This window comes from Pseudonaja textilis, chromosome 3, assembly GCF_049901715.1.
Source record: "Pseudonaja textilis isolate UNSWEBS1 chromosome 3, rPseTex1.2, whole genome shotgun sequence".
In the NCBI taxonomy this organism is placed as follows: Eukaryota; Metazoa; Chordata; class Lepidosauria; order Squamata; family Elapidae; genus Pseudonaja; species Pseudonaja textilis.
This window is the reverse complement of record NC_141992.1, coordinates 45,078,179-45,094,164: the sequence shown is the minus strand read 5'-3', so window position 1 is coordinate 45,094,164 and position 15,986 is coordinate 45,078,179.

Genomic DNA, 15,986 nt, shown 5'->3' with positions numbered 1-15,986 from the left:
AAACTCAAGGTTTGGGGGCTGTATCCGGTCCACAGGGTACTTAGATCTGGCAAGTGGGGCTGCCCTGGAAACAGCAAAGGACCAACCCACAGTGTCTCTGTCAGTGAAAATGGAGCTTAGGAGGGTTGCGGGCAGTACTCCCCGGCTTCATTTTCACTGGCAGAGGGTTTCAGGAGGACTTTGCAGCCGAAACAGAGCTCAGGAGCCAGTTTTCACTGGCAGAGTGCTCAGGCAACAACAAGCGCCCCTGACACGAGTGATGTTGAGCTGGCCACACCCACCCTGGCCACAACCCCTGGCCTCTCCGAGGTCAAACACAACCTTGATGCGGCCCTCAATGAAATTCAGTTTGACACCCCTGCCCTAGGGAGATCCACCTGGTGGAACCCAGAAGAAGGTCTTTCCAGTGATGGCTCCCTCTCTCTGGAACATCTTTCCCCCAGAGATTAGAATAGCCCCCACTCTAATGCTCTTCTGGAAGGCACTGGAGACCTGGTCCTGCCAGTGAGCCTGGGGAACCCAGAGTGGGATGGAGCCCATTAAATGGCTTGTGTGATGTGTTGTTGCCATGGTGGAGTGGGGGGGGGGCTGGGCTATTATATTATTATATTATTTTCTTTTATTTTTTTATATGATGTTTTTATATTCCTGTAAGCCGCCTTGAGTCACCATGTATAAATAGGTAGCAATATAAATTTTCTAAATAAAATAAACTTCATAGAGGTGCTTTTCACATTGCTGCAAGATACATCTAAGAAGCCCATAAGAAAAACCAACTAGAAATTATTCGCTGTAAGTATGTTAAAGGCTTTCTTAAAAGTCACAAAAATACATCTTCTCATTTCATAGGCACAGGTGCAGGTGCAAAAAAGCTCTGATTCTAAGAGAGCACCAGATGGATTAGCAATTGCTTGAATAATTTCCAGCTTAGAGGGAGGAGATAATATTTCCAAGTAAAATATATGATTTAGCAAGGAATAAGATAAATTAAGGGAGGAAAGCTGAAGCTATTGTTACATGAAACTACTGATTAAGAAACAAATGCTTTTCAATACCAGATAAAATCAGAGCAGTAATGGGAGAAGATGTTACTTTCATGTCCTCTACGTGGGGTACTGGGGTTCATAGAAATTCAGTTTAGATACAGTGGGAAAACAAAGACTAAACACAGTAGGCCTTTGATCTAAACCAGTGAACTCCTTGCCAGTAACAATGGATCATGTTTATGGTCCTTTCTTTCATTTTTATCCTGGAGATGGTTTTGAATGTCGATGCTTAAAATATTGTTACAGTTCCCCAAATCCAGGAATATATGGAAGGATGGCTGTCGTTGAAAATTTGCCCTCTGGCTTTTTCTTAACTGTGTATATGGATTCCATTCTCCCTGATTTGGAGGTGGGGTTGCTTGTTTGTTTGCATACCCAGAACTCCTTTCAGTGCATTATCAAATTTCAGTGTTAAAATTGTCCCAAATCAGCAATTTTCTGCCTTTTTCAGGATTAGGACTGCTTATATCCTAAAATACCCCAGCATGCTTTTAAAAAGAAAATTATCTACTCTCATAATATCTTAACCCTGCCCACATGTGTTATGTGCATCTATTTATCACTCTGCTCATTGCCGTTCTTACCTGTCCTCCAAAACTTAATGTTGTCCCTGTCTAATCCCTATAGTATCACCTCTGGTTGGGAATCTTCTGTTGGGAATCTTTGGCATATATCAGTTGTTTACATGTTTGCATATTTACTGGCTTATGCTTGAAGTGTTTTATGGTCCCTTGCTTTAGTAAAGAACACAAATCAGTTTTCCACTCTCCAAGTCCCAACTGTATAAATCTGGCAACAGAAATAAAAATATGTGACGCAGAACAGACTTTCATGAATCAGGCATCCGATCTACACCGAGATTAAAGCAATAGTTCCAGTTTGCCCTGAAAAACCTCTGATCTAGTTAAATAGTAGGTTATCGGGTTGCATCATGTTTGAGACATCACAGAAGAATAACAATTATTAAAGTAATACTTTGTCCAAAGATCCGTATTGCCTCCGCATGTTCTCTGCTTCCAGTGACAGTAAATTCATTTGCAGCCTAACATACATTTAATTTGCTTCATCACCCTAACTTTTATCTTTAGTGACAAAGCCTGGTCTGCTTAACATGAGAGATCTGTTCTATATCAAAAAAAATCTAAAGCAGAATACCTTTAAGCTAACTCTTATATTGACACTGGAGCTGTGCTTACGAACTAACCAAGCTCCATTACTAACTGTGCCGGGTCACTAATTTTCATTTTTATGACAGCTTCTTTAGCTTGGATTTGGCACCCTGCTTTCCTTAATAAAGAAGCAAGTCAGCTGATGGAATAGCAAATGTAAATGCTGGTGGATGGAATCTGCTGCTGAAGGCTCCATCTTATCTTATACATTTGATTGCTTTACATCTTAGAACACTGTTTGATCTATTTGTCACGGAGAGAAACATCAAGATTTCTGTAACCCATTGTAGTGCAAATATCTGGGACTCAAACTGATTTGAGCTCTTAATTTTATTTTCTTTGGGTCCAATGAATCTATAAGGTTGTATTGAGACAAATTTAACTACAAGTTGTTTCCTAGATTTACCAAACTTATTGTCTAGACTAGGGATGTCAAACTCATGTCCTTACACGGGCATCACATGACGTATCGGGACTTTTTTCCCCTTTGCTAAAATGGGCATGTGTTTGGCCAGCATGTGATGCATCCAGCCCATGGTCTGGGAGTTTTACAGCCCTGGTCTGTTATGTTTTTAATACAAATTATTTTAATTTTTAAAAACAGGCTAATGAATCTTGACAAAGAAAGATTTGAACAAAAATGACTTGAATTAGAGCACAAAGAATCTGAGGTTGTCCAAATTTCCAGGGTTAAAATACTCACCTCTGTAAGAATGTTTTTTGTGTTGGTCCTCTGCATTAAACTTAATTGCTCATTTGGCAAAAAAAAAGATGAAACAGCAGCAAGATTAGTATTTGTTGAAGCCTCCAATTTATCAAAATGTTGTTTTTCTTATTTCATATGCAAGACCAAATATTGTTGTCTGAAGCAATGTCAGAGCATGCTTTGTTTATAATGCATGTGGCTTCTGGATTAAGATAAACCACCAATGGTACCTAACTGAAGAGTGCTCCCATAAGCTTGGCTCTTTCAGATCTGACAAGTCCAGGCTGAAGAGGAAACTAAGGTTTAATGTAAGTGAATGCATACTTGGCTTTACTGCAACACATTTTTCAGGCCTGGGATCAGAGATTAATACTAATATGTACAGGAATATTCCCTTGTCACTGATTACATACAGGTAGTTATTAAACCACTGGAAACAGCAAAAGCAATTTTGTTGAAATAAGTAGTCCCAAGAGATCATAAATCCCATGTATTTATGTTGCAAACTGTTTTCACTATGGGTATTTTCACACATAATACTTTAAGCATTTTTTTTCTTTTCCTATAATTAAAACAAGCCTATATAAACTAGAATGGTTTTCCCCAGCTCTCTCTACAGGGATCAAATTTCAGCTTTCATAATACCTAACTAATTGGGTCAGTGGGGATTGGGAACCATTAGTACAATGGGACAGAACCAGGGATGGGATTCTACCAGCTCGCACCTATTCGCTAGAACTGGCTGTTAACATTCTAAGCAGTTCGGAGAACCGGTTGTTAGAAGAAATTACTGGCCTAATCCTGTAAGGAAGGCAGGAAGGAAACATTCTGGTGATGCTTACAGAAACTGCCTCGATGTGAGTGATATTGAGTTGGCCACGCCCAGCCAATAACATGACCACCAAGGCACACCCACCAACTAAGCCATGCCAACAGAACCGGTTGTTTAAAAATTTGAATCCCACCCCTGGATGGAACTCACATCAAGAAGACTAGGCCAAAATGGAAATATAATTTTAAGATAAGTTGCTCTGCTTTCTTTTCCTCCTTCTCCTGGAGAATATTCTTGCCAATGTGCTGTATACACAGATATCAGGGACAATGTTCAGAAGTGCTCAAGTTACCATGCCTGCCTGATGTTCAAACATATGAGTCCTGAAAGTTTAAAAATAATTCCCCATATGGAAGGGATCCTCCTTTAATAAAAACTTACTGCACCATCCAGATGTAACCTCTATGATGGTATCAAAATTCTCTTTCTAGCTCTTTCTAGTTTTCTAGCTCTTTCTTAACTCCTAACTGTTCCCAACACATTTATTTGGGAAGTAAAGTTAATATTCTATTTGTTTCAACGTGTATTCTATAGATGATTCCCAATAACCATATATTGCTATCAATCTTTGTAGCACTAGAGAATACAAAATTTCTTTCTGACCGTGTTGAGCTGGTTAAAGATTTAAAGAGAAATGTATAGTGTACCTCACTTGGCCAGATGGTTTTCCAGCTGAGTTCTGTGGAATTTTGGAGAGCCTCAGCAACAGAACCAGCAGTAGTACAGGTTCTCCACCACCTCTCTAATAACACACAGCAACAAAGAAAAATGTGGGTGCAAGCATTTTCCAGTTGGTTAATTGTTCACACCTTATAGTGTGTCTCCAGAAATTTCTATGATTCATTAAATCAATAAGGTGATTGTTTTGGCTTCTTGACACTTGTCTTTGGAGATTTTCAGACATCCAGGTCATGGCTGTCCCAAAGGTGCTTTTTAAAGAGGCAAATGGACTTTCTAGTTTTTCATTGAAAATATTTCACTTCTCATCCAAGTAATTCCTTCAGCTCTGAAGAAGAGCTGAAGAAGTTTCGTGGATGAGAAGTGAAATGAAAGTCAAGTTCTTCTTCTTTTTTCTTCTTTTTCTTCAACGTTTGTCTCGCGCTCGGGCGAGGTCTGCTAATGTCCTTAAGTACTGCTTCCACACCTCTCTGTCTACCACGTATGTCGGGTCTGCCTTCGCGATCTCTAGATCGGCCTTGATCGTGTCCATCCAGCGTTGCTTAGGTCTACCACGCGGTCTCGCTCCTCCGACAGTCACCTTCATTGCAGATTTGATGATAGATTCTTCCTTGGCGCGGCTCACGTTGCCGAACCATCGTAGCCGGGACTGCCTCATGACCGTGGGGATGGGCACGACGTCGACGCACTTCTTCGTTCCTGGCACTTCATTACACTTGTTCTAACAAGTTCTACTCTGAACAACCATAGCTGTGCAGTGGCAGTGCCTTGAGAAAAGTCATGTCTTGAAAAACAAAACAACTTAGAAAAAAAGATATTTGACAGAAGAAAAATAAAGCCAGCTTTGTGGTACCTTAAAGACTAATTTGTCGACAACATAAACTTTCTTAGATTTCATCCATTTTATCAGATGTATTGTATCAAGTACTGCTCTGAGAAAAGAACATAAAAATACATAGGTATTGTCAGAAAAGAAAGGCAAGGAAATGGCATGAGATATGAGAAATTGTGAGAATAATTATAGTGTCCATTAATAAAGCAGTAGATAAATATAAAATAGGGGTCTCACACTGGATAGCAGATAAACAAGTTTCTTGTGATAAAATATTTTTAGTATGTGAGATGTTGTTAAATCTTCTAATGAATTTTAACTCAAGCTATCTCAAGAAGAAATGGTCTCAGCATTTCCTGTTCTGAAGGATTAATACCTAGAGATCAGTGACAGTGTTCACTAAAAACTGAAATGTTCTTTCCATGGTTTTAGGAATTAGTTATGTCTAGTGTCAGATTTGTGTCCCTTTATTCCTTTTCACAGGGCTTTCCACTGTGACCCAATGAAAGATGCACTGGATCACTGCTTACAGACGATAGCATATAACATATAGAAGGATTAAGAAGAATATATCCCCCTTGGGCTGTGGGTTTTTGTAACAATATTGGCAATATTTAAACAAGAGGACAGAAGGGGAACTCATCAAATTTGCAGATGATATCAACCAGGAGTAGCCAAGTTGGTGTCATCTTAAGATATGCTTAAGATACAGAAGGATCTTGACAGACATGAACACTGGGAGCCTATCTAACAAAAATAAATTCAATTGTGACAAAAGTAATGTTCCACATTTAGTCAAGAAAAACCAAATGCACAGGTATAGAATAGGTGGTAACTGGCTAAGTAACCACGAGAGGGATCTTGGACAATCACTTACTGTAAATATGAGCCAGCAGTGTGCTGCAGTTACCAAAATAGCCAATGCATCTTCTAATGAGTCCTATCCTGCATTGACAGAGGGATAGAATCAAGATCACATGAAGTGTTGATACCACTTTATAATGCCTTGCTAAGATCACATATTGCATCCAGTTTTGGTCACCAAGACATGAAAAAGAGGTTGAGACTCTAGAAAGAGTTCAGAGATGAAGACAACAAAGATGATTGTCAGAGACAACAAAGATGATTGTCAGAGACATCAAAGATGATTAGGGGACTGGAGGCTGAAACATACAAGTGTTAAAGATTTCAGAGATTCTTACTATAAATAGCAGAAGGGTGATTAGAATGTTGATTTTGGAAAGTTATAAATGGACTAACCAGAAGGCAGGACAAGAAGCAATGGATGAAAACCAAATAAGGATAGAAACACCCAAGAACTAAGGAAAAAATTCTTGACAGTTAGAACAATTAATCAGTGGAACGACTTGTTTCCACAAGTTGTAGGTGCTCCAATACTGGAAATTTTAAAGAAAAGATTAGCCAACCATTTGTCTGAAATGGTGTAGGATTTCCTGTTTGAGCAGGAGGTTGGGATAGAAGCTGTCCAGGGTCCATTCCAACTGTATTATTTTGTTTTTCTGTTATATACATAGTTAAGGCCACAGACTTAGTATCTGGGTCTCCTTCAGAATTTGATTATTGTGTCATGATTTGTTCTTGTTAATTAGTTATTGCCTTAGTCTGGATAGCTTTATAAGTAACCATTGACTAACTATTCAAGGCCTATGAAACGAAACTCTCACTGTCCAGAATAATTGTAGATCATAGAATAGTTCCAGCTAGGAATAGGTGACAACAAATAGTATTCTGTTATATTCTATCCCAATAATTAAATGTTGAAAATCAGATAACCTACTGTGTTTCACAGCTAACTATGGATCTGAATGTGTTCCATTACCACATAAAATCTATCAACTTCAACAATTCTCCAAAAATATCACCCGAATAGACTATAGTCGAATAATCTGGCACAGTGTGAGTTAGTTGATAGATGTTTTTAATATTCCAGGCTGAGGAATGAGAGATAGTGACTGGGCCAAAAACACCTGGTCAATTTCCATGCCTTAACCAAGGACCAGAACTTGGGATCCCCACTCTCAGCATTATATCACATTAGCACATAAAACAATAATCTAAACCCATCAATGTGATTGTAAAAATTACAGTATCCATCTTATACCATATTTATCTTTACTGTAACATGTTTGTAATTTCAATCAATATATAATTTCAGGAGCAGTAAACTAGGGAAGTTCTTGTGAATATTCAATCTCCACAAATTTCTTCTCCAGTCTTGCAAATAAAGAAGAATCAGAAGAAAACTGAAATCTATTTCATAAAACAAAGTGTTAGTGTTTTGGAATAGCAAAAACAAATATTAACAATTTTCCAAATTATCTTGGAAGCATACTTCCAGGGAAGCAATGCTGAACTGAAGATGGCTCCATAGGTAGCGGAGCAAATGTCTATTGTAAAAAAAGCCTTATAAAGTCTATAAAGCCTTAGTAAGACCACACCTAGAGTATTGCATCCAGTTTTGGTCCCCACACTATAAAAAAGATGTTGAAAAAGTACTCTCGAAAAAGTACAGAGAAGAGCAACCAGGATCATTAGGGGACTGGAGACTAAAACATATGAAGAACGGTTACAGGAACTGGGCCTGGCTAGTCTAATTAAGAGAAGGACCAGGGGAGATATGATAACAGTTTTCCAATATTTGAGAGACTACCCTCCTCTACTATTAAACAAGTACAATAGTTGCCTCATTTTTCTTAATATTTATAAGGACTCTGTGAAATAGGCTGAAAGGCAGGAAATACAGTAGTCTTCAACTAATGACCACAATTGAGCCCAAAATTTCTGTTGTTAAGTGAGACATTAGTTAAGTGAGTTTTGCCCCCATTTTATGACTTTTCTTCCCATAGTTGTAAAGTGAATCATTGCAGTTGATAAGTTAGTAAGCCAGTTGTTAGGTGAATCTGGCTTCCTCATTGACTTTGCTTGTCAGAAGGTCTCAAAAGGATATCACATTGTTCTGACCCAGCCTTAGCAGAAACAAGAAACAGACTCCTTTTTTTAAAATAAAACCTTTTTATTTATCTCTTGTGAATTAATTGTATTCACCCACTGAAAAGTCCAGGCAATAGTCCTTCAAAGAGTTAACTGCAATAACAGACCTTCTTGCGATAATTGCAAAGCTGTGAGCTCCCAGCCAAAAGGCTGCAAAGTAAGTTCTGGCAAGCAGTCTCTGTGGCACGAAATACAATGAGCAAACTCTTCAGAAATACAATCTGTTGTCTCTTATGACATAACTCCCCTTTCCTTCTATTTATTCCCCAGCCAGAGAGGGGCCATTCAGTGTCCACGTATGCTTTGCTTCCCAAGTCAACTCCTTGTCCTCCATTGTTCCCCTCTCCTAACAGCTCTGCCCATACGTGCATCTGGAACAGGCCCCAGCTGTTGTTCCTCCTCACTCATATCAGCCTCCAAAGGCAGCTGCCTCTCTGATGGCTGAGAAATGTCAGACAGCCTGGTTCTATCTCTGCGTCCGATGCAGAGCATCTATCAGAGCCTTTCCCTGCTTCGCTGGCAGCTGGTGGACATGACCTTAGGGGGCATAACAGCAGTCATAAATATGAACCAATTGCCAAGCATCTGAATTTTGATCACATGATCATGGGGATGCTGCAAAAGTTGTAACTGTGACGAATAGTCATAAATCTCTTTTTTCAGTGCCGTTTTAACTTTGAATAGTCACTAAATGAATTGTTGTAATTTGAGGGAGACTTGTACTATCTTATCACCTTTGTAGTTCATTGAAGAGATGAATCAAAGTTTCTCCATTCTGCTCCGTTCTCTCCAATCTATTAATTCTTCTTAATGTTCAGAACATTTTGCTCACAATGTACAATTTGTATTGGTGGAAAAGGTAGAGGAATGATTAGAAAAATCCCTAACTGTTCAATTTCTTACATAAGAAATAAGAATCACACAGTATTGACCCCAGGTAGAAAATGGAAACTTGCCAAAATGTAATTGAGTGAAAATTTTGTTAGTTTTTATAGGAGCTAGAAAAAACTAACTGCAAATTGTATATGGTGAAGACAATATTTGACAGCAAATGAACAAAAATTAGGCTTGGAAGATTTAGCCCCTACAGAGGTTGTTGAAAAATCTATTGATTATTGCATCTTTGTTTTAATCTAAAGACCATAGGCTAAAATAAATAAAATGCAGATTTCCACTCATATATACAAGGCAGGAAATCATTTGAAATTCAGAGAAAGACATTTCTTGAAAGAAATTTAAAGAACTTTTAAAAAATAAGACTCAAGCAAATAATAGCAATCCAGGAACATCAGCACATCAGCGACTCTTACTTTATTCCTTCTGCTAATGACACAAGCTTGTCAGGTACTGTCAATGTAATTACAGAAAATTGCTACAGGATAAACATCAGTGTATTCTGAAAAGTAATTGTGCTGCAGCCTCAGGTTCCTTTCTGCTCGTCGGATAAGCACCAGTTTTATTCCTTGCTTTTTTTTGGCAAGCTCAAGTAGTTGTAAAACCACTTCATCCATTTTCCTTTTTCCTCAGACACTCATTCTTTGGAAGATAAGTTCACAGTCCTTCTTCCCATGAATAATCTGGCCTGGATGGCATTAGGATAAGACATAGATCTGAATAAACCTATCTAGTTTGAAGATCTAAATCACTAAAATATGTTCATATGAATATGGATATTATTCCATTTCCATACACCTCTAATACTTCTTATTACTATTAATTCATACGCTTCGTTTCTGTATAAATAAGTGTTTTTCTTTAACAGGAGTTCTTAATATCATCATTTGGTTGCAATGATAGGATGTTACTGTACTTAAACACATTTCAGAAAAGTCATAAGAAGTTCGGCTAGTGTCACCACATAAAATGACCTCTATATAATTCATCCTGATACACCTGAGATCTGAGTCACTGTGTTGTATATTGCAAGCAATTAAATTTTTTCTTGCAAGTACACTAACTTAATGCACCATATGGTTTAGAAGGGAATTCAGGCTAGCTATATACCTTAGTGATACAGCACATTTTTAATGCTTCAGGTTCAAGCCATTATATCTCTAGTCAAATGGTTCTTGTATATCAGAGTTTGAAAGAGACCTAAGAGAGACATTGTCCTTCAAAATGTGTTAATCTGGCCATCTGGATCAAAACTCTAATCTGATAAAAGCTTTATCCAGTTATATTGCTTAATGCTATGGAGGGAATAGTCTATGCTGCCCTGAACTACTTTATGACCGTAATGTCAGATCTTAATGGGCATCTGCCATCCATCTATAAAGCCACACCTTATAGATGACAAGTAGCCAATTTGTATCTCAAGAGAGAGGAAGACATTAAAACTTTGGCTGGACAAATCCTGCATTGCATTAAGGAATTATTGAATAAACCATAGTTGGCTGAATTCACATATCATATTACCCCAAACTCCGCCCCCCCCAAAGGCTAGTGTCAGTGTCAGTTTGAAAGGCTAAAGAGGTCCTTAATATGATAAGGAATCTGAATGTCAACTATCTATCATTTTTATATTCCTGATGCTACCTTTTCTCATATTTAGTTAATGAATAATACATCTCATTCATAGCTCTATATTACTTATTCTTGTACATCAGAGTTGAAATCTTGGAGTTCATCTTCCAGTCCTGAGCAATGCAGATTGTTTGCTTCTCAATATTTTTTGTTTTGATAGTTGGAACATATCGTTTTGATTACAGTGAGAAGCTTCTTTTTTCTTCCACACTCAAGGAACTATATGCATATTGTAAACACCTTTTTAAAGATGACTGAGATTCTATTGTTGGCCCAGAATGAAGTAGACAGGTTGCTAGAGGTACAGTCTATCTCTGTAGGATTATACCTATTATTTTCTCATCTGTATTGATTGGAATTAACGTCCGATCCAATTCAAAGTGCTGGGCATTACCTATGAAGCCCTCTGTACTGTGACTATGGATTACTGAGGAACTGCTTTTTACCAAATGAATCTATCTATCCTGTTTAGATGTTTGAGATAAGATATCAGTGAAGTTAGGGTATGGGCTAAGAAGGAATAGTAATTTCACAAAATCTCTTATTAAAGATAGAAATTTAGCTATCTTTTGTTACTATTGTTTTACTACATGCTGTATATAGCATATAGCAGCTCTATAGTATAGAGCAACTCTGCCAATGAGACAACTTCATTTTCAGGTGGCAGTCACAGCTAGAAGAGCTTATTGCAGCCTTCCCTGAATCAGGAGTCTCTGTGCTCAGTCATTCTGGCCCTAGTCATCTCACAGCTGGATTACTGCAGTTTGCTCTACATATGACTACCTTTGAAGAGCATTTGGAAGCTATAGCTAGTGCAGAGTACAGCTGTGTGGGCAGTTCTTGCCCCCTCCCCAAATGGCCCATGTAACATCACTGCTCTGCAAACTGAATTGGCTGCTGGTCTGCTTCCAGGAACACCTCAAGGTGTTGGTAATCACCTTTAAAGTCCCCCTTCATGATTTGGGTCCTGGCTACCTAAAAGGCTGTCTCATCCCACTGGGATTGGCCCACCCCACCCAGGCCAACAGAGTAGGCATGCTGTGGGCCCCATTAGCTGTATTATTCTGGCTGGTGGGATCCAGGAGAAGGACCTTCTCTGCCATTGCACCTGTGGTTCATCTTGTCCCCTGGAGTGAGGTCAGCTCCAACCTTCCCAACTTTAAACCTAAAGACCTGCCAAGTTAGATTGGGATTCCAATGGAGGAGCATCACTGTGGAGGTGATTGATCAATTAACAACAGCTTGGGCCACAGTGTGTGGCTTTTGTATTAACTTATGGTTTGAGTGTATATTATATAGCTTTACCTTTCAGAATTGTAAGTTGCCTCAGAGTTGCCCTGAGGAAAAATGGGTGGTCTATAAATTTTATAAATAAATAAATATTCAAGCATATTCAGTCACTGGAAGCCTGCTGCTTTAGCAATAATGACCTCTATGACCAATGAGAATGATACTGTGCAAAACATTCTTACATAGAGAAAAATTCCAAAGTTCAGCTCAATCAGAAGAAGCCAATATCCTCCCTGTACAGTCCTTTGTAATTACAGATACTGCAACAACAATCAAAACAAGGTTTAAAGCATTATCAAAGTTAAATATCTGGTAATGCTGGGAAACTACTACTGGTGCAGAATGCAGTGGAGAGGGTAGCTATGTGTGCTTGTTGATTAATACATGGTACACCTCAGCTCTGCAACCTACAGTGGTTAACAATATGCTTCTGAGTTCTGCTAATAGGTTCTGCTAATAGCATCTGGCCTTTGTGGTATGAACAGAGTTATTTGAGGGACTGCATCTCCCCAATTATATTTATTTGCCCCTTCTGATCTGGAAGGAGAGGCATGCTCTGGATAGTGTCTAACTAGAAATGTCATGTGAGCAAACCTTCATAAAGTGTCTGCAGACCCCTCACATCCTGTACATAAATAGTTTCAACTCCTCCCCTCAGAATGGCGCTATGGGGCACTGCATGCCAAAACAACTAGACCAGGGATGTCAAACCCGATTTCATTGAGGGCCGCATCAGGGTTGTGTTTGACTTTGGGGGGCTGGGGTGGGCATGGCCAAGGTGGGTGTGGTGAGCTCAATGTCACTTATGTCAAAGGCGCCTGTGGTGGCCTGAGCACTCTGCCAGTGAAAATGGGTTCCCAAGCTCTGTTTTCAGCTATGGTGGCCTCCTGCAACCCTCTGTCAGTGAAAACAGAGCTTGGGAGGGCCGCCTATCAGAAATAAATTCCTTGTGTGTCAAATCACATTTGGCCAAATAAAGTTCAATTGAATAGAATTGAATTCAATAAGGAACATTTTGAACCCTTTTTCTGGATATTCACACTACCACTTCTTTGTATTTTTCCCTCTGGTAGATATTTGCTTTCTTTCCCTTTTACCATGCCAATTGTTGTATAAAAATTTCCCTTTGTTTTTAAAATGTTTTTAAATATCTATTTTTCACTTTATTTTTTTCATTCTCAGTTGCCTTTTGCTTTTTGACTTTCTATATAGATAGGCATGTTTGTGCACTTCAAATTACTTTTATTTATCTCCTTTCATTTGAGATCCAAGTTCTTCTAGCAGTCAGTTCATTATAATCTAATCAATTAAATCTATTATTTACATTTGCTCCATAATATGTAATTTTGTTGTGTTTTTATGTTGCTGGTCTGATAATTGTATTAATTTTCTTTAAGGTATAATTTTGCAAGAGGCCTATTATTTGAGCCATAATCATCACATTTTATTTCTGCTGACTTAACAGAGCTTCTCCATGTTGAATGCATAGTAAGTAGTTAATTTTATTTCAGTGTTATCTGTCCAGTGCTGTTTATGTGTAGAATTATCTTTTAGGTTGTTGGAATAAAGTATCTGTTATAAAAATTGGATTTTCTTGGCAGAATTCTATTGCTCTGCCATTGTTTTGTTTCATACCCCAAAGCCATATTTTTCTATTATTTCATCTGTTATTTTACCTCCAATTTTAGTATTCCAGTCTCCTATAATTAGTGTAATACTCTGTGTGTGTGTGTGTGTGTGTGTGTGTGTGTGTGTGTGTTTGATGCTTAGTCCACAAAATATTGCAAGTTGCCATTGTATTGTTCAATTTCCACTTCTTTATACATGCTGTTGGAACATGCTTGTCTTGTGTAAGTAGCATTGTGGAAGACCATTTTATTTCAAGGAATTTAATGACATATTTTAATTTCTCCTTCATTACTGGGTAAAGTCTAGAAGCTTATAGCTCATTCTGAACCTGCTTTTTTCTTTCACTTTTGCTCTTTAAAAAAAAGGTGGTGAGGAAATCTTCACACAGCTGCAGAAAGCCCTGCCGTGTCAGACTTCCCCAGAGCTTATCTACCCAAGGTAAGTACATGCAATCTTGTGACCAAGAAAGTACGGTGTTAAGTTCGCAGGGTTGGGCTCATAAAGATGAGAGACTTCAGTTCAGTAACAACAGCTCTTTATTTATCGGCTAAAACCAGCTTAAAAGAAAAGCAGCCGTGGCGGCTCTTTTATAGAGCTTGCCGGGGCTTTAGCAGCCAATGACATTGCTTTAAGTCTCCTGCACTTGGTTTTGACCAATCACGGCAGACTCTTAGCGAGCCAATCACAGCCGCCCTGGTTGTCCAATCAGGTAGCGGTTAAAACGGACCAATGGGAACGTTGGGTTACAAGTCTGTCAATATGGAACATACGGCCATGAAATTTTGATGCTAAATTTTAATAAAAGCCCTGAAAATTGCTAATTATTATGGAGCTTCTGCAGAGGCTTGAGCACTCAGTGTTGTGCACCAAGGACCTTGGAGTCAGTGGTGGGATTCAAATTTTTTTACTAACAGTTCTGTAGGCGTGGCTTGGTGGGCATGGCAGGAGAAGGATACTGTAAAATCTCCAGTCAGAGGTAGTATTTGCTGGTTCTCTGAACCACTCAAAATTTCCACTACCGGTTCTCCAGAACTGGTCAAACCTGCTGAATACCACCTCTGCTTGGAGTATCTCTGCTGCTTGAAATGAGGCCCTTCAATACCCGAAGAGGTAGCATCTTGGCAATATATTGCATTTTGAGTTTCTGTTTAATTTATTTGCTACAATTAAATATTAAAGTTTAAATTCTCCTTGCCTATTGGTGTGTTCATTGTCTCTGTACCCTCAAAAGAGCTTTCTTAAACAGAAAGAATACTACCGAACATGGAATTTATTTTATCAATGGCCAGAAAAAGGGGTAAAGATTAGAAATATAATTTGTATTGTTAAGCAAACAAACAACCCAGACAACATGATGTTTATTAAGCACTAATCAAATGTAACAGTAGAAAATTAATAAAATTTTATTTTAAAAAAGAGCCATTTGTCTGGTATTTGGCTATTACCTCCCACTTGACATTTGAGGTTGTACCTTAGCACACTTTTTACTAATAATGGTAGCTACTTCATTGCTTTGACAACTTCCTTATGCATAGTAAAATAGTTGATGTTTCTCTGATGTGAAATTACTCATTCTAATCCATTTGAATTTGCTGATTCCCACATTGTCAATGTTCTGAAAACATCAAGGTTGCCCTGATGTATGGTTTACGGGTCTAATATTCCATGTTTGAACTGAATCTTTGCAGCATCAATATTTACTTTTGCCTCTGGCCACCTGAGCATCTGAATAACCTTTAACTTTAATCTAGTGGCATCAGTGCTATTTGTATTTGCTCCTTGCTCTTCCCCAGCAGCATATTACATCCTTTCCTAACCCAAGAAACTCATTTTCCAGTATGATCCAGACATTGCTCCTTCATGAATGACAGGTTGATTTTCGTGCCATAGTACTGGAATGTATTGCCATTCTTTTTCTTCCGTGGATTATATTTAGTTTGACTTGTCTCCTTTGGCTTAGCCATCACTGGTGACCCTGTTATGAATGTAAACTCCTGATAGTAGATCTCATCATATTAATGGGTAAGCAAGATCTTCATCTCTACAAGGTAATAGACCATGAAGAACTTAGCAGCAAATGTTATGCAGAAGGGATGTCTACTGACAAATATAAAAGATGAGTAATTGCTTATTCTATGATGACTGCTTTGAAATGCAAAGTATTACTGGGTAGAATTACCAGATTCAGGCATGAATTTGTAATACGCAGTTTGATGCCAATGTTATTAAAATATCTTCCAAAGGGAAAATAAGACAACAAATATTCAGG